Source organism: Ictidomys tridecemlineatus, chromosome 6, assembly GCF_052094955.1.
Source record: "Ictidomys tridecemlineatus isolate mIctTri1 chromosome 6, mIctTri1.hap1, whole genome shotgun sequence".
NCBI classification, from domain to species: domain Eukaryota; kingdom Metazoa; phylum Chordata; class Mammalia; order Rodentia; family Sciuridae; genus Ictidomys; species Ictidomys tridecemlineatus.
In genome coordinates, this window is record NC_135482.1 from 179,770,301 (window position 1) to 179,791,721 (window position 21,421).

Consider the following 21,421-nt stretch of genomic DNA (forward strand, 5'->3'; position numbering starts at 1 on the left):
CATACACAAAATGTGTTCATCTATTCAGAGTAGTTGATTTTAGGGCATTTGGAGGAATTCCTGTTTGTGTGCTTTTACTTCTGTTGTATGCCCAACTTAATTGAATAACTGGAAATAACTAGGTTCCAAATCAGGATAGTTTTGTTAACTCAAGGTAAAGGTTTAATAATTAATAAAATAGCTCAACAAAAGAAATATAGTTTCTTTAGGCAGAAATTGCCTTTAGTGAATACAAAGTGTGAAAAAAGCCAAATGGATCAGCATTATGGTGGCCAATGTATAGTAATAAGACCTTAACCCTCATTACTTTGTGTGTAGATACATAGTCTTACCTCCATTTATCATGATCCTATACAAAATCCTGGCAGAGCACTGAAACTTTCTGCTACCCATTTCATCCTCTCCTTTCTAAAAACAGATTTAAGCCCTCTCAAAACCATGTTATATTTTTGCTTAGTGTCTTTGTTGTTCTTAAACATACCTATTACTTTTCCACTTTTCTCTCTCCCACCACAGTTTTATTTGTAAAAAGGCTACTTTGATTATTATTTAATGTGATCATAATTTAGAAGAATGAGATAATATAATAAAAGGTAGTCTTTAAGAAATTTTCTAGGAGATAATGAAATTACTGTTCATTCCTTAAGAGTGAATTATTAACAGGGGTGTGGTAGGCAAGGAAAAGGGTATTTTTTCAATGTCATTCCAAGTTATGGAAGACATAATGCCAATTATAATGTATTGACATGAGAGTAAAGGAAGAGACATTTTCAGATATGATAGGATAGAAACTTTGGGAAAAATGAGTGAAAGAAAAATTTGTGAATTAAAGAACATTAGCATCAATTGCCTAGTCAAAAATGAATTATCAGAGGTCATTGGTGAATCTGGGTGTGAAAAAAGTCTCCATTAAATCCTCATATAATGAACCAAGGCCAATAGTTGGCCAATAATGATTCCCATTTTACTTTGAAAAGGATCATCTCTTTTACTAGCATTTAAAGCATACCCTATGCAGAAAAATTCTCTACTCAACTCTGATAATCTGCCTTTCTTCATTGCAAAATTGAAAACAATTAAGTCAATTCTTTTAAATCAAGGATGAAGAACAGAAACTTCTGAGAACAGAACTGGTGAGTTTTATGGTTGAATTTTCCAGTTTGCTTTGGTTTGGCTGTGTTTCTGCATTCCTTTTCCATGCTGATTGGTGGCAGACAGCTGTGTCTACTTTAGGGCATAAACATATATTGAAAGGCCCTGTGTAATTTTTTGTCATTTTAGATGTCTATTATTTGTGATTCAAAATAATAAGGATGACAATAATTATTATTTTTATGTAAATGTTTTAGCATTAAATTTACATATAATATTTCTGTTGGTGCCTTGGTTTTATATAATTATAGGGCTTTTGATTAACTGGCTCTTGACAATGAAAATCATTTTCTTCAAAATTGACTCCATACACAAACCACAATATGTGTTTGCTTTTGTCTCTTTCATGTATTTTATCAGGTCTTTCTGTGAAAAAAAATTAAAAATGTCTACTGAATCGTTTGAATTTGCCAGCTACTAGAAATACACATATTATGTGTATTTCTGTACATTGGTATGGACTGATTCAAAACTGAACACTAAACCCTATAATTTGTGAAAATATTCAGGAAGTTAAAAATTATGTTATATAGATTAGTAAGGTTCTCCAGCAAAGCAGAACCAATATTATGTGAGTGAGTGTGTGTGTGTGTGTGTGTGTGTGTATGTGTGTGTGTTTGTGTTTGTGTGTGTGTGCATGCATGTGCATGGAATTAGTTCACAAATGTTGGACACTAAAAAGTCCTAAAATCTTCAGGGTGAATTGGAGAGTTGAAGACCCAAGAAAGCTAATGATGTATTTTTAGTCCAGGTCTGAAGGCACTAAAGCCAGATGGGGCAATGGTGAGGTTGTTTTGCAAAAGCTGTCAGACTGGAGACCCAGGAAATACCAATGTTTCTGTTTGAGTCTGAATGCAGGAAAAAAAAGCTAATGTTTGAAGGCAATCTAGCAAGCGCATTCTGTTCTATTTGGAGCTGGGTCAGCCTTTATGTACTCTTCAAGCCTTGAGTTGATTGGAAGAGGTGCCCTCACATTAGGGATGGTGAGGTGCTTTCACTATTTGACTAATTGAGTGTTATTCTTATCCACGGTCACCCTCTCAGACTCGCCCAGAATAATCTCTGACTCAATATCTGGACACTTCATGTCTTAGTCAAGTTAACATTTACAATTAATCATCATTCTATATCTGAATTTCCTACAAAAAAAATGAATACTGTATTACTAATTGATTGAGGAAGGAAATCTTGATGCATGCCGCTTAACAGTCTGCCAGGTTATAGATAGATACATAGCTACTTAGAGTGAGAGATAAATCCTGTATCTTACATTGCTACCTTTAAGTGCTAGCATAGGAATTTGTAGATTATTCATCACATCTTTGGTCATCTACTAAACTAACTCAGAATGAGTTTTGTATACTGCATTGGGACACTCCTGTGTCCATGTTCTTTTGGTCAACAGTAAATATGGGGCGTGATCCCTTCATGATACTGACAAAGGAAATGCTGGTATGGATGGGCACTGTTGGGCCATGCTGCCCTTTAGCCTTGTGCAGTAGTCTCTTAATAACATATAAACACCCAAATTCTTTAAAAAGTGTTTTAGTTAATGAATGTTTTAAAAGTTAATGTTCATAGTTGAGCAAAATGGAACGAGAGAGAGAGAGAGAGAGAGAGAGAGAGAGAGAGAGAGAGAGAGAAAAGAAAAACACAAGCCATCAAGTTAGCCACTAAAGCTACATGAGGTCACACAGAATAGGGTGCTACTTCTGGTTTTCTCTCTATTTGGCTTTCCAAATTCTGGGCAGTCTGCTTTCTCCAGGTCACCATAAGTTGTCCCTTTTCTGTGCTCATACAAAATCATTTTGGAAGCATCTGGAATTGCTGGGCAACTCTAAATAGGACACAGGTGGTATGAGGGAGAAGCACTTGCTTGTGCTGGCTCTGGGGCAGCTTGACCTGTCCTTCCTTATGAAAGTCTCAGGCAGGTCTGGCTCCTGTTTGGAATCTGAGTTCACTATTCTTCATGTCTATACTCAGAAGACCCATGTAATCACTTGGTATAGGGTTGACTCTGGGAAGACAACTACAACTTTATCCTCCCAGTCTTAGTGAAATTACTGGAAAGCACAATTAATACTTCTGGGAAATACAAGCTGGGATAAGAACTCAATTTTTAAATTTTAAATAATTCAACTTAAAACATGTGACCTCTATTTGCACACTTGGCTTGTGCTATGATGGTTAAAGCAATATGAGACCCTGCAGCTCATGCAAAGTGTGAGGAAAATCAATCAGAGGGCCAAGATTTTTGTAACCATATCCCTAAAGCAGGTTTGGGAACTGCATCAGTCATTGTAAAGTCAATGGGTGGGAGAGCTGAAAACAAGGTAGCAAAATCTTTGAAAATATATGCCTGCATTAGAGGGATTTGAGGGCTAATCAAAAATGCAATGAAAGTGTCAGAGCTAAGATTGCAAATCAGTGAACAGTATGTCTGTAAGGGCTGAGTCCCTGAATGCAGCTCCTTCTGAGAGTGCTGTCCACTGGCGGTGCATGACGTCTGATGTGCAGAAGGCAGCTTTTCCTCCAAGTCCTGCCAGGTAAGGACTCTGTAATTGCCTATGGTCAGATTGGAAAAATGACATAGGTTTTTAAGCAGAAGCTGGACCCAATCTACAAGCAGACTAGTGACATATTTTCTGAGACAATGACGTGGCATTTTTGATTAGTGCAAGTCAGCCAGCAAAAGAGGAGAAGGTAATCCAAATAAAGGCAGGGATCTCAGAAGTTCACCATCCTTGACCTCCCAAAGTACATTGTTGTAAGGAAATACACTTACTGAAATATGTTAGGGCTATGAACATAGGGAACAGAGTATTTAATCAAGAGAACAGGCTAGAGAAGAAGCACAGCAATTTCTAGAAGTACTCTTTAGAATTTTGGAAACTGAGATAGAAAAATACCACAATATGATATGACATTAAAAGCATACAGATAAATGTAAATGGAACAATATATAATCATATCACTGCAATAAGACCAGAAGAAAATAATAATAATGAACTAACGGTGGTTAAAGATACAGCTTTAAATTTTTTCTGTCAGTTATGTTTTCAAATTATCACTTCTTCTAATTGTCTCATGCTTGAATTTTATAAAATGATTCTTAGGCTCTTTTTAAATACCATCTCTCATTATATAGATTTCCTTTGTTTTCTTTAGAAATATTAGTTTATCATTTTCTCCATCTTAGAGAGACTATAATTTAGAGTGTCTTTAATATCAGTGGGAATATTGTCTTGACCTTTTTTTCTTCTTCAGTGACTCTAAATAAGGTTTGATCATATTTTGGTTCTTTAGTTATATTTAAGAAAAATGACTTTTTTTTCTAACTCCAGAATGCAGAGAATAGGCCAAGATAGCTCGTAGAATGCCTCACAATTTCTAAGATATCCTTGCTTTCCTCACGTTTTGTTTTAGCTAAAGCTTTTTACTTTGTTTCTATGTTTCCAGTCCTACTGTATTTGAATATATATATATATATGTCAGTTTCTCCTTAATAGGAGTTTTTATATAAATGATAAGATTTGACAAATTCCATGAGTTCAGGGAGCTCATATATTTGCACTCTGACCAATCACTGAAGGGTTATTTTATATAATTTATATGCAGCTTATATAATATATTGCCACTTTCTTCTGCAGTATTTAAATTGGCCATTTGTGGTTTCCAGTTGCCAATTAGGATAGTTTCCAATTCTTAAGACATGCTTGTGTTTCTTCTCCATTTATCAATGTTTTAGAGATTCAAATGAAGATCTTATTGCTTAGATTTTCTTTATATGTTTTATAAAAGTTTCTGGTTTCCTATTCTATTTGCTCTGATTTTCTGGAGGTATATGGGGAGATATCCATAGATTCAGTAATGTTTTATTTTCAGAATCTTTAGGTTTTTAAAAGTATATTAACTAGACCTACTGTTTATTTATTGAGTTTTACATAGTAGTGATCATCACATATATTAAGTATAAAGATGTATAGTATCCTTATATATTATGTTTTCTATTACAGTAACACCCAGAAAACCAGAATTATAGTGCTTAGCTGTAGTGGAAAACAAAGGGTAATATCTGAGCACATAGGAAGGGAGACAGTTCAAATAAGAGTATGTAAGTTGTGTCCACCATGAAGATCCGTTTTCCAGGAAGGTAGTATCTTAACGTCTTATAATTTATTTTATTTTACCAGGGATTGAATCCAGGAGGCGCTAGACCAACATCATCCCCATTCCTTTTTTATATTTTATTTACAGACAGGATCTTGCTGAGTTTCTTGGGGCTTGCTAAGTAAGTTGCTGAGGGTAGCTTTGAACTCACAATCCTCCTGCCTCAGTCTTCCCAACTGCCGGGATTACAGGCATGAGTGCACCACTTAAACCATTTTTTTTTTCATACCAAGGATTGAACTCAGGGGTACTTTACCTTTGAGCTACATCCCCAGCCCTATTTTGTATTTTATTAAGAGACAGGGTCTCACTGAGTTGCTTAGTGCCTTACCATTGATGAGGTTGGCCTTGATATCATGATGCTCCTGCCTTAGTTTCCCAAGCTGCTGGAATTACAAGCATGAGCAACTGTGCCCAGCCTTAACCAATTTTAATAGAAGTTAAATATGTTTTTAAATTAGTAGTCTATAAAGATGCTTGTGTTAATGATTGAACAGGAAAGATACATTTTCTGGTACTTATAATTTAATATGACTGATAAAGACATGCCAGCTAAAGAGTTTGTATTTTATATGGAAAGAAATGAATAGCAAATTAAACGTTTTTGGCATGAGAGTGACATGATCCTGTTTTATAACTGCCATTTGTCCCGAATTACAGTGAATACAATACATTCCTTGCATCTGCTTCAGTGATGGTAGGTCAGTGATCTACTCAAATTTATTTAATACACAATAAAAACAAGAGTAACCATAGTCAATATGCTTTGGCATTAAAAGTACAGTAGCCTGAAACTATTGCCTTGTTAGACCTTACAATCCATGTAATGTAATGTAAAGAGTATGTGCACAGTGAAAAATTAAATGAGAAAAAAGTCATTTGTCAAGAGTAATCAAAGAGCCTATTGTGGAATGAAAGAGAAAAGAATTAATCAGATACTAAATTTTTATTTTGTATGCCAGAATTTTTTTGTGGATTAACACAATAGCAGCAATATCTCCTCAGAATTTCTACATTTTGTCCAGAATCTTAAGGTCTAGTATTTTCCCACCTTTACTGAAGTATAATTGGCAAATAAAAAATAAATATGTTTGAAGTGCAAAACATGATGGTTAGATATAAATATACATTTTGAAATAATTCCCACAGTAAGCTAATGAACATATACATTTCCTTATAGAGTTGCATTATCTTTCTTTGTTTTTCCCAATGCTGAAATATGCTCTATTCACACCTTTCTCTTAGTGAATTTCAACTCTATCATGCATCATTATTAATTATAATCATTACTGTTAACCTTGATATAGTTATCCTGTCATAGGTTGTCAGAACTGCAAGTTTGTATTGTGACCAGCATCACCCTAATCCCAAGCCTCTGGTAATGGCCATTTTACTCTGTTTTTAGAAATTTGATTTCTTTGCACTCTGTATGTAAAGTGAAATTGTGTTCCTTATCTTTTGGGCTTTGGCTTATTTTACTTAACATATCGTCCCCCAGGTTCTTCCACATTATTGCAAATGTCAGGATTGCTCTTGTAAGGCTGATTAGTTTAAAATTCTGTGTATACCTACTATGTTTCATTTTATGCATTTGTTGCTAGATATTTCAGTTGATTCCTTATCTTGGTATTATGAATAATGGGTGGTGAAACATGGGAGTCTTGATATCTCCTTAATATATTAACTTCAGTTCCTTTAGATGTAAATCCATAAGTAGAGTTTTATACTATACAGTAGTCACAATTTTTGAGCAACTTCAACCATATTTTCTATAATAACTCTCTCATTTTGTATTTCCACCAACAGTGTAAAAGCATTCCCTTTATATTCTCTTCAAAACTTGTTTTCTTTTGATTTTTTGATAACAGCCATCATAACAGAGGTTAAGATGATATCTCATTGTGCTTTTGATTTGAATTCGTTTGATGCATATTTATTCTGTTGCACATTTTACCTGTATCTATTGGCCATTTCTATCTCTTTTTTAGAAAAATGTCCACTTAATTCTTTAGCTCTTTTTTCCTTTTTTTAAATTTTAAAGTTTTTTTTCTTTTTTAAAATTTTAACATTTTATCCATTGTATTTTTTAGCTCCAGAATTTCTCTCTTTTTTTTTTAGTATGATTTCTGTCACTTTTTAAACTTTTTTTTCCAATTTACCTTTTATTTCATTGAATTATCTTCGTATCTTTGTATTTTGATGAACCTCCTTTAAAAAAAAAAAACTCTTTGGCAATTCACGCAGCTTCAATTCTTTGCATTTCATTAGAAACATATTTCTGTGTTCCTTTGGTGGCATGTTTTCTTGATTTTTAATTTTAATTTTTATTTATTTTTTTATTCTTGTTCCTTAAAGCCTTGAATTTCTACCTAAAAGCAATAGCCACCTTCATTTTTCCTGAGTTTCTTTGGTGAAAAAAATACTTCACCACCAGACAACCTAGTTGGGGGCTCTCAGGATCTCTCAGACATTTATATGGTTGTTCCCACATCACACTGCTTGATAGCATATCATCTCTCCATCCTGTGAAGGCAAGCTTGGAGGTGAAAGTCTTCCATTTGTTTTTTCTAGAGGGGTGTCATGAAATGCTCAAATATGTGTACCTTCTTCAGTTGTGCACATTCACGCTGGATGTCTGCATTAGATTCTACCACTTATTCTCTGCAGGATCACACTCAGTGAGCCAAGGTGGTGCAGTGGGTTAGTGAGGGATGAGACTTGAAAAGTATTTGGGTTGCTTACTGGCTGGCTTGGTGGAGGATCCACAGGTTTATTTCTGGTTTTTATCATTTTCAGGATTTTGAGGGAAAAAATGAGCAGAGCATAGATTTTTATCTAAGTTTTGACATTCCAAAGTTCTGTGGCACTAACAAAAGAAAGAATGTCTCTAAATTATTTTTTTTTAATTTTTGACAATAAAATATATGCCATAAAGTATAAAGAAGAAGAATATTGTTCCAGCATGTTCCAGGGTTTGAGTTATGTATGATAAAGACATTTTGACTTTGCATGGACATTTAAGAAAAACACTCAAGGATACACTTTTTATTCTTCCAACTGTAAAATTAAGATATATGGCTTACCAGTTCCTTTTGTTTTCTTTTACACATGACATGTGGTCCAGACACATTATAGGTGAGAGTATTTTTGATTTTTTGCTGACTGAAAGTGGAGTGAATACAAGTTAAGTAGGGAAGAAAAGGACCAGCTTTCCTATTATTTTTTCCTTTTTCCTAGCTTGGTTAATAAAAGTTGACTTTATTATCTTTATTTTATGTTGCTAGTTTTTGTGTTTTCGGACTGTATGTATCTTTAAAATATAAGGTGACTTTGATCTGCTCTAATCCCTACAAAATCATGCTAAACAAAACAAATACACATTTATTCTGGAAACAATTGTTGAAGTTTAATTGAACACCAGGAAAGAAGAGGAGTTAATTTTAACAAAGGTAATCAGGCTCTGCATATGTAATGTGTCAATATTATATTTGAGCCTAAATATTCTTAGAAAGAGATATTTCGATCTAAAAATGATATTCTAATGTTTTGGGAAAGTTTATAGCACTGAACTAATTTTTTAAAAGAATAGAAATTCACCAAATAAATAACCTAACATTTCACCTCAAGTTCCTTGAAAAAAGAAGAACAAATCAATGCTAAAAGTAGTAGAAGATAGGGAATAACTAAAACAAGAGCTTAAATAAGTGGAATTGAAACAAAAGTGAAAAAATCAACAAAACAAAAAGTTGGTTCATTGAAAATATCAATAAATTTGATAAACCCTTAGCCATGCTAAAAAAGAGAAAGTGGGAAAAATCCCTCAAATTTCTAAACTTTGTGATGTAAAAGAAAATATCACCATGGACATAACTGAAATATAGAGGATAATCAGAAACTATTTTGCAAACATAGTCCAATGAAATATAAAATATTGAAGATATTGGATAATTTTTAGAGCTATATGACCTTTCCAAATTGAATCAGGAAGACATAGAAAATTTTAACCAATCAATTTCAAGCAATGGAATTGAAGATGCCATAAAAGCCTATCAACTAAGAAAAGCAAAGGACCAGATGGATTCTTAGCCATGATTTAGCATACCTTCAGAGAAGAACTAATACCAATTCTTCTCAAACTATTCCATTAAATAGAAAAAAGGGAACTCTTCTAAACTTGATATATGAAGCTAGTATCACCCTGATTGCAAAACTAGACAAAGACACACCAAGGAAAGAATTACTTCAGGCCAGTATCCCTAATGAACATAGATGCAAAAATTCTTAAAAAATACTGGCAAATTGCATACAAAAGTGCATTAAAAAGATAGTGCACCATGATCAAGTGGGGTTCAGGTTGAACATATGGTTCAACATATGGAACATATGGAATTTTAAACATATGGAAACCAATAAATGTAATTCACCATATCAATAGGCATAAAGACAAGAATCACATGATTATTTCAATAGATGAAGAAAAACCATTTGACAAAATACAACATCCATTCATGTTCAAAACACTAGAAAAACTAGGAATAGTAGGAACATATCTCAAGATTGTAAAAGATATATATATATATATATATATATATATATATATATATATATATGTTAAACCCAACATAATTCAAAATGGAGAAAAACTGAAAGCATTCCCTCTAAAAACTGGAACAAGACAGAGATGTGCATTTTCACTACTTCTGTTCAAAATAACCCTTGGAACTGTAACCAGAGCAATTAGGCAAAAGAAAGAATTTAAATTTAAAGGGATTCAAATAGAAAAGAAGAGGTCAAACTAGCCTCTTTTTTCTGATGACATGATTCTATATGTAAAAACCCCAAAAATCTCTACCAGAAAATTTCTAGAATTCAGAAAATATTTCAACAAATAGCATTATATAAAATTAACACCCATAAATCAATTGCATTCCTATACACCAATGATGAATCAGCTGAAAGAAAAGTTAGGAAAACTACCCCATTCACAATGACCTCAAAAAAAAAAAAGGAGGGGGGTGAAAATAAAAACTATGAACACTAAAGCAAGATTTTGAAGATAACCTTAGAATATGGAAAGGTCTCCTCTGTTGTTGGAAAGGCAGAATTAATATTATCAAAATGTCCATAATACCAAAAGTGCCATATAGATTTAATGCAATTCCTATTTAAATTCCAATGATGTTATTTGTAGAAATAGAAAAATTAGTCATGAAATTTAGAAAAATAAGAAGTCCAGAATAGCCAAAGCAATCCTTAGAAAAGTGAAGCAGGAAGCATCATAATACAAGACCTTAAATTGTACTACAGACCTATAATAATAAAATTGGCATGGTATTGGTACCAAAACAGACATTAAGATTAATGGAACAGAATAGAAGACACAGAGACAAAACCACATAAATGCAGTTATCTTATACTGGATAAAGGTATCACAAACATATGCTGGAGAAAAGATAGCTACTTCAACAAATGGTGCTGGGAAAAATGGAAATCTTTATGTAGCAGAATGAAATTTAACCCCTGTATCTCACCTTGCACAAAACTCAGTGAAGATCAAAGACCCAGACATTAGGCTAGAAACCCTAAATCTACTAGAAAAAAAGATAGGCCCAACATTCCCTTGTGTCAGCTTAGGGTATTAACTTTCTTCACAAGACTCCTAAAGTGCAAGAATCAACAAATGGGATTGTATCAAACTAAAAACCTTCTTCAAACTAAAAAGCACAGGAAAAAAAGAGTGCAGAGAGAGAGCCCAAAGAATGGGAGGAAATCTTTGGCAGCTGCACCTCAGATGGAGCATTAATCTCCAGGGTATATAAAGATCTCAAAAATCACCATAAAACCACTGCCCCCCAAAACAAAACAAAACAAAACAAATAACAATAAATGAGCTAAGTAATGGAATAGGTACTTCACAGAAGAAGAAATATGAATGGTCAAAAAATATATGAAAATATGTTCAACATCTCTATTAGAGAAATGCAAATTAAAACTACACGTAGATTTCATCTCACTCCAATCAGAATGCAACAATCAAGAATACAAGTAGTAATAAATTTTGACTAGGATCTGGGGAAGAGGGTACACTTATACATTGCTGGTGTATCTACAAATTGGTGCAACCACTTTGGAAAGCAGACTAGAGATTCCTCAGAAAACTTGAAATGGGACCACACTTTGACTTGGTTATCCCACAACTCAGCCAAAGGACTTAACATCAGCATACTACAGTAATACTGCCACATAAGTGTTTATAGCAGCTCAATTCACAATAGTGAAGATATGGAGCCAACCCAGGTGCCCTATAACAGATGAATTGATAAAGAAAATATGGTATATATACACAATGGCATATTACTCAGCCAAAATAAAAGCGTGGCTCTATTGCAATTGCTGGTAAATGGATGGATATGGAGATTATTTTGCTAAGTACAATAAGCCAATCATTAAAAACCAAAGGTTGAATGTTTTCTCTGAAATGTGGATTATAACACACAATTGGATGGGAAGGGGAAGAATAGAAGCTCATGAAATTAGACAAAGGGGAATAAGGGTACGGAAGGCAGAAAATGATAGGAAACAGTGGAATGCTTATGACATAACTCTTCTTCTATGTACATACATAAATACACCAAAGTGAATCACTCATCATCTACAACCTTAAGATTGGGATCCTAATTAGAATAAGATGTACTCTGTGTTTGAATAAATAAGTTAAATTATGCTCTACTGAAAGGTTTAACTAAAAAGAACAAAAATTAAAAATTATAAAAAGAAACAGTACTATGTGATTTTGTTTTAAGCATTTAGAATCAATGTGAGAGTTGCGGAAATACATTTAAGACATTGACTGGCAATTTTGTAGCAATAGATTATTGAAAGGACAATTATTTCTTTGGTCTAAACATTTATCTATGTAAATATGTGCCAAACTCATATCCAAACTAACACACTCATCTTTTTGTTTACTGTGATAGATGCTCATCATATTTAGGCCCTGATCTAAGGGCAATCAAAACCAAAGTCAGGAATTTAATTCATTAATTTTACCTAATTGCCTGTGTGATTGGTCAAGTCAGTTTTAATTGTTGAAAAGTCAGAAAATATTGCCACACAAATCTTTTAATTCACTAGGCAAGTCAAACATTCATAATAAGCAAAATAAAATATAAATATTTTGGTGGTTTATATTTTTTATTTAGAATTCATATAATTAACAGAATATTTTGAGAGTTGTTTCAATTTTTCACAACCACACTATTTGCAACTTACCATTTTGGGTAAAGTTCATTCTTTGATGATGTATTTGAATGTAATGACACATTTAAATATAACAATTATTTGTAAATATATATCAAAGTTTATGTTCAGAAAATATATTTGAAATGTTTGGTGGACATCTATACTTCTTTCTCATGTTTTCCTTATAGCCATTAGTGTTAAAATATTTTTCCTATTTTTTGCTGAAAAGATATTGAAATAGATTTCTTGCTGAGAAGACATTAGACATCAGAGTAGTTTAATTAGTGAGTGTGAAAATATTGAGTTTCCATAGGTTAGAGAAATTATATACCAGAAGAAGCCCAGGTGGAAGTTATGCACTATTCTACTATCACTTCTGAATTCATAGAGGTATTAATAACTGAACTTCAGTTATCTACACTGCATAAACAAATAAAGTAATGTATATATATACTCTATTTTATATTGTTCATTTGAATATGCATGTGTCTGCACACACATGATATACAGAATCTACATTATTTCCAATGCAAAGAAAGACAATGATGAGAAAATTAGATTGAATATGGAATACCTCATTATGGGAGAATTTCTTCTCACGAAAAATAATAATGAAGCTTCAAGTAAATTCCATGAGTAACTTGTTTGATAAGCAAGGATATCCATTTACTATTTGTAAATTGAATTATGTGTGATTGCCGTAGCTAACAAGTTGTGTGTTTGTGTGTGTGTGTGTGTGTGTGTGTGTTTGTAAATTCTTTATTAAAGACTGAAAGCCTTTGAGAGAGAGAAATTACATGAAGAATTGAGGTGACTGGATAGAACATCTAAAATCAATTACAAAACAAGACAAATACTCTTTTTTATTTTTTCTTGATTCTTGGATAGTTAACAGATGTTACCAATATTGGTATTTTGATGTTACCTATCAAGTAGATGAGACATTGCCAAGTTGAAAAAGCCTGAAAAACTCAACTCTACAAATAGTCTGTTTGAAACAACTACAAGAGGTAATATTTTCAACATAGCTAAATAAACAATAATTGAGGGAATGCTGAAGTGGAATCTACTAAGATGTGTTAGTGCTAATGTTGGTAAAAAAAAACATATCAAGCAAATAAAAGATCAGTAGGGGAAAATTTACAAAGTTTATACAAATAGAAGTTGTTTTATCTTTCAACTATTTATTAATTTATTGTATTATCCATTAGCAGGCATTTCATAAAATATACATTATACTCTTATGTACCAGAAGTTCATTGATTAATTTCATTTCCTCTTCAAACATTGTCAGTTATAAGACTTAGGAAAATAAGTGGAGTAACTTGATTTTCTTTATTAGACTTCAGTGTGATAGTTTAGCCATGGAGAACTTTTACTGGGACTTTTTCCATCCTTTGGACTAAAGCTGGCATTTATGACCTGATTAATCATTCTCAATTACTATTGGAAACACAGTGGCTTAGATATTGTTATTTTAATGTAGACTAGCTAATGCTTCTCAATGGATTTAACTAATAATTAAAAGGTAAAATTGTATTTATGTGTGAAATTCACATTGTGGTGTATTCATTTTGATGACAATCAGTTTTATTTGAATTACAATTGATATTACCCCTTTATGTACCTTCCATATAGTCAAAAATTATAAGAAGAAATGGGGTCTTCGTTTCAACACAGAATTTTAGTGGATACATTTTCTTATATTTTCCAAAGAAATTCAAAGATTTATGAAATTACTTAATGGTACAAATTATGAATTCTGCATAGCTTTCTATTGTATATGACTACTTTATAATGCAGTTATATGCTTACAGGCAAATAGTAAATAAAGAATATAATAGACTTCCATAAATGCATTCAAAGCATAAATATGCTCAAAAAGCATGTGCTTGACGATTAATAGTAATAACGGATAGTACATATCTGTGTGAAGATATTTTGAAGATAAATACATGAATTCATATTTCTTAGTAAATTATGAAACATTTTAGCCAGATTGTTGATAAGAAATAATATATTTGAGAACCACATAAATTGTTGTTATTCCCCTACAAATTTCAATCCCTTCAATAGATGAATGGATAAAGAAACTGTGATATATAAATACACACACACACACACACACAATGGAATAGTACTCAGCATTAAAAGAGAATAAAATCATGGCGTTTTCAGGTAAAGTGATGGAGTGGGAGAATATTGTGCTAAGCAAAGTAAGCCAATCCCCAAGAAACAAAGGCTGAATGTTCTTTCTGATAAATGGATGCCGATCCATAATGCAGGAGGTGTGGGGAGAATGGAGGAAGTTTGATTGGGTCAAGCATAGGGAGGTAAGGAGATGGGGTATTGAGGTAGGAAAGACAGTGGAATGAGACAAATATTATTCACCTAGGTACATGTATGACTACACATGTGGTGCAGCTGTACATCTTGTACAATCAGAAATGAAACATTATGCTCTATTTGTGTACAGTGAATCATAAAGCTTTCTGATGTCATGTATAACTGATTAGAACTAGTAAAAAATAAATTTAACAAAATTCTGTATTTTATGCCTAATAATAATTCATAATTAATTATGAATATTAATATCACATAGTAATATTGTGAAATTAATTAATATTATATGATATTATGTAATAATATTATGAACATTAACATATATAATGATATTCATAGTTAATTAATATAATATTCCTAATAATATTTTATTCCTAATAATCCTTCACTGTGTAATATTATGTTTATTATTATTAATGCAACATTTGCCTTAAATATAATATGAATGAAATATTATACGAAATTCTGTGTAAGAGTTTTATACCTTGTTATATGAACATCTACATAATGTGCTGATTTTACCTGTTGGTCTATATTGCCTAAAATATTTACTCTCTAACCCTTTATAGAATGTTTCCTGATCCTTGATATAGAAGACTATGTTAGTGTGAATGTATCTGTGTTGGGACTCAGATACATTGCATTAATATTAGAGCATAATATCAGTGCGTGAAAACTCTGAGTCAGGATCTTCTTCCTTACATGAAATGGAAAGTGCTAACATGATGATAGAACCCTCTTTGAATATGATTTATGATACAGAAAGCTTTTTTTTCTGATTGCCATCTCCATAAGGAATGAACAAAAAGAGCATACACAAGGCAGAGTGTCTCTCTTCTGATGGTTATTCCTCTCAGAGACAGAGTGGTAAATTGATATAAGGATTACTCTTAGTCATTTTTTCCATTTTGCTTCTATCATAAGCATCTGCTCATTTTATTGCTTGAGAACTCAGGAAGTCTCATTTATTTTTCAATTTCTGCTTGTCAGGAAATTTGGAATGGATTTGACAGGAAAGGAAAAGCATATTTCATTAAAAGATCATCAAATAATAAGTTCATCATTTTATTGTGCCCTTGTTATTAAAACTTAGCTTAAAGTTTGAGTTACTAAAGGGTTAGTAACTCAAAAAGAAAAAAGGAGTCATGCTTAGTGGCACACACACACATGTAATCACAGGTACTCCAGAGGTTAAAGCAGTAGAATTCCAAGTTTGAGGCCAGACTCTCAGCAACTTACTGAGGCTGTAAGCAATTTAGTGAGACCCTGTTTCAAATAAATAAATAAATAAATAAATAAATAAATAGGTCTGGGAATTTGGATCAGTGGAAAAATGCTCCTGAGTTCAATCCCCAGTACAAAACAACAACAACAAAAATGTGTGGGTTACAATCAGGTAATTTTTTTTCCCTTTTAACTCAGGTCTGTTTGTATAAATAGCACAGGAGGACAGCAGTCCCAATATATAATCAATATCCCAAAGGTCATACCAGCACACCAGTAAAATCATACCAGCATACCAGTCCTTCTGACCTAACATTGGTAGGCAGACATCACCACTGTGAAGTCTTTGTGGGGTCCTGGGCACCTATGAGAGCCTGGTCTATATTTAGAACTGATACAGGAACTGTGGCTGCAGCCTAAGTCACAGCCTGGACTTGGATTGATTCTTGATCTTGGGCTTTGGCATGCAGAGCCTGAGATCTTGGCAGTATAAGCATGAGCCCACTCCCCAGCTTGGCGGGGGAAGTGAGTGCAAGTAGATTTGAGCCTGCAGCTGATGGCCTTTGGGATTCAGGGCTAGAACTCCTTGGGCTTTACTAATCACCTTGATAAGCCTAGTATATGCACTTGGGGCTTTGATAGTGTTTGCGTGCATCTTCTTCAGGCACTTTTGTGTTTCTTGATAAATTATATGTTCCTTAGAATTCCTTATTCCTCCTTATTCCTTAATAGAATCATATCTTCATAAATAAGGTTCATTGATGCTATTTCTGTGCTCTTTGGAGAATAGTTGTGGGCAATATGGTTCTTGAATTTGGCCTTGCCTGCACCATAACCTACCTGACTCTGGTATTGATTAAACAGTTTGATCACACATTTGGTTTCTTCTTAATAAAACTATATTATTGAATGTGTTATTTCTAGCATTTGTAGATGGTTTCCTAGGAGATATAGGGAGGCTACCCTTGATAAATGGCAAGGAACCCGTTAATATGCCATTTGTGTTCTCATAAAGTTGCTGAATTTATGAGAATGCTCTTTAATGCTGAAATCTTTTTTAAGATAAAATTATCAAGAAGGTGGGAATCACATTGTTATATGAATTTATATGAGAACTTTGCTGAATTACTGTTATGAAAGGAAGGAGGATTTCTACTACCAAATCCATCACAATTCAAACCCTGAAACAGGAAAATGATGATCTTTCCTCAACCTCATCATATAATCTTATATGACTTAGTGATGCCTAAATTGACATAACTACAATTATCTTCTCATCATGTGATTTTTTAGTAGCTCTTATCATATCTCCAAACACTCATAAATCAGTTTTTTTTCTGGTGATTATGGTTTTCAACTATAAATTCAGGTACAGAGGATACGTTAATAGATTATAAAACATACAATAATTCTACTGGTGTTGGATCAGAGAATAATTTATCAAAGACAGAAAAGTCTCTAACAAATTGCAGGCTACTATGCTTCAGGATCTTTAAAACTTTTAAAAATGTACATTTCTCTTAAATTTATTGCATTACATTCACCTTTGAATACAAAACAGGACAAAAATTAAAGGACATTTAGATACGCATTTAAACATTATCATGGTATAGAAACTGAACAGTCCAGAATTTTTTTTATTTTTAACACAGACATATTTATTTTGATTGTCAGTCTGAACCAAATTATAAATACCAAAGCAAAGAATAGCAGAAATAGTGACATTTGGATAGAATTTAAGAACAAAAAGATTGGAAGTGTATTGGAAGGTATCTGTTACTATATAGAGATAATATATTGGTGAACAAAATAGCTTTAAAACTGTGCAGAGAGAATTCTAAATCTTATGTGAGAGACTTGTAAAACCTGATTCCAGAAACATTGTATCAAAAATACAGTTCTAGGTTTTCTTATTCCTTAAAGATTAATATTCATTAGAATGTCTTAATAACCAAGGCTTTCAATTTTTAGAACAGATGTTTACATGCATGCTTCACTGCTTTGTGAATAATATGACAAATATAATTACTTTTCAAAATGCTGAAATGCTTGCTTTGCAGAAATATAAGCATATAATAAGAATTTCCAAAATTTACAATTGGTTGTCTGATCTGCACATAAAGTATATGTATTTTGTCATACCACCTAACGTGCTCTGTCACTCTCACCAATTTAATTGCTTTGGTAGCAACTACTATTATACCAATGACTTCCAAGGAGTTTTATATTCAGTGTATAGCTTTCTGAATTCCTTGAATGTATTGATATTAAGATAGAAGATAAAAGCTGTGATGTTCTATGAAAGGTAAACAATAAAATCATTCCAATTTCCTAAGAACAAAGGAGGTTAATATTATACAAGCTTTAATAGAACAATTTATCATTGTGATTTAGAGCTTAGATTTATTTGTCCTTTGTGTTATACACTATATGATATGTGAAGTGATGCTGTTTTAGTCAGCTTTTCGCTGCTGTGACTAAAGAATCTGACCAGAACAGCTGTAAGAAGGAAAAGTTCATTTTAGGTCTCATGGTTTCAGAGGTGTCAGTCTGTAGACTGATGGCTCCATTCCTCAGGGCTCCAGTAAGACAGGAACATCATGGTGGAAGAGTGTGGCAGAGGGAAGCAGCTCACATCATCAAGAAGGAGAGAGAGAGAGAAAGAGAGAGGGGGGGGTGACTCTTCTTGCTAGATACAAATATATATACCAAATCGGTGCCCCAATTCCCACCTTGTCCAGCCACAGCCACACCCTATACTTCAGTTAATCCATCAGGGATCAACTCACTGATTAGGCTAAGGCTATAACCCAATCATTTCTCCTCCAAACCTTCTTGCATTGTCTCACATGTGAGCTTTCGGAGGATACCACATCTAAACCACAACAGATGCTAACATGTTGATAAAGTAACTTTACAATTAATTAATATCATATATCAGAGTTTGTCTATCTGATTATTACTTGAAATGATATTCTTTCTATGTTATGGCTTAGGAAATGTTCAGCACAATTGAATTTTGTAATCTAACGTTTCCCTCATCATTCAGCATGTCTCCTTTATTAATTCTGGCACTTGAAGGTGAGCTCTGACATTACAGTTGATAAAGTCTTCATTTAATGTGTCTTTTTTGGTTGGCATTATTTGGTTTACATGTGTAATTCTGTTACTAATGCCTTGCTTTCTAAACATGACAATATTTTTTTTCTGAGATGGGAATTCCAGTGTAACATTATAACCATACCATGTCACTTCCATCCTGTCTTAACTACTATAGATTTGTGTGTTAACGTTTGACATCTGGAATGGTGTCTTCTCCAACATTAGCTCTGTTCATTATTCTTTTATTATATCTTCTTTTCTTATTCTTCAAACTGGTCAATGTCAGTCGGCTTGTCTTCACGTGCACTGATTCTGCCTGCTTCAGTCTGCTACAGAGCTTCTGTCGTGAAATTTTCATTCCAGTTCTTATTCTTTTCCACTCCAGAATTTCTACTTGGAACATATAATTAATTTCTGTCTTTCTGTCTCTTTATATTTATTCTGTTTTATCAGATCTCATTCTCACACTTTGATTTTTTTTTTTTTGAAACAGTGGTAACCTCTAGCTCATTGAACACATTTAAAATTGTTGAGAGCCACTGCCAGTCAGAATGACACCTGGCATTTGCGAGAGGGAGTGTTTGAAAGTTGATGCCAGTGAACCATTGAGATGATGATTTGAGTTAAGCTATATATAATTGCTGTGATACTGGATTGATTGTATTGTATATTTGACCTTTACCATGGGGCAATGGGGCAGCTCTTGCTGCCTCAGGCGCCCCCACTGCTTTGGAGTCTGTAACAAAAAAGAGACAAAATGAAAGAATCACTGGAATTGAACAGGGGTGTGAAATGCAGGCTAACGTCATGTATGACCTCTTCAATTAAATAATAATAGAAAAAATTTCAAACCTTGACAAAAAGGTAGACATCTAGATGCAGAAGTTGTTCAGAATCTCAAGTAAACAAGACCAAAAAAAGAACCTCTTTATGACATATTATAATTAAAATGCCTAATGTACAGATAAAGGATATAATTGTAAAATCCTCAAGAGAAAAAAGTCATGTTATATTTAGAGGTAAGAGAGTCAAAATTACTTCTGATTATCAGCAAAAACACTAAAATCCAGAAAGGCTTGGAATAATGTGTTCCAAGCCCTGAAAGAAAATAATTGGTAAACAACATTGTCTCATGCACCGCATCTATATTTCAGAATCAAAGAAGACATGAAAATTTTCCCAGATAAGCAGAATCTAAAGCAATTCACATCTACTAAGCGAGCACTACAACTTTAAGTAATATTTCATACAGAACAAATTAAACAAACAAAAAACCCAACAGAGCTTAAAAATGGACAAATCTTATGTGAAGTAAGAAAATGAGAAACAAGACCAATTTAAATATTAGAAATAAATCAAAATGATAGGTATCAATAAACATCTCTAGAATAGCAATGAATGTAAATTGTCTCAACTCTCTAATTGAATGATATATGCTTGCAGAATGAATTAAAAAACAAGACCCAATGTGATCCTGCAACTTGTACACGTGGAAAAATAAGAATTCATACCCCATTTGAATCAAATGTATGATATGTCAAGATCATTATATTGTCTTGAGCAACCAATAAAAAAAAGAAAGAAAAAAAATCAAGACCCAAGTATATGTTATTTGCAAGCCAATTTAGTCATAATGTTCAATCTTCTTAATATGCTGTTAAATATGATTTGTTAATATTTTTATTAAGAACTTTTGCAGGCACGAACAGCCATAGGCTGAAATGGAAAGTATGGAAATTGATATACTATGCTAATTGAGACTGAAAAAAGCAGAAGTAGCTGTTCTCGTGTTCAAGAACAGAATTTAATCCAAAATAAATTAAAAAAATGTCACTATGTACTGGTAAGCCAAAAATATAACAAGAGTAAATATCTGTGTCCCAAATGTTGATGCACCAAATTATATAAAACAGACAGTATTCAGATTAAAAACTCAGATAAATTTCAGTACAATAATACTGGGTGACTTCTGTAACCAATGAATAGGTTATCTAGAAATAGACTAGTGAAAACTCTTGAGACATATAACATAAGTCAAATGAATGAAACAGACATTTACAGAATACACCATTCAACCAGAGCCTAATACACATTATTCTCAACTATCATGAAAATTTATTCAAAATAATCTATATTTTAGGCCACAAATCAACTCTTAGCAAATATAAAAAATAGAAATATATAATTA

General features: G+C 32.9%; 1 long non-coding RNA gene across 1 annotated transcript in view; it reads left to right on the forward strand.

Annotated features, from left to right (window-relative positions):
* The window catches only part of LOC144378434 (uncharacterized), a 192,098-nt gene that overhangs the window by 55,136 nt on the left and 115,541 nt on the right, over positions 1-21,421 (forward strand). The window lies entirely within an intron of this gene.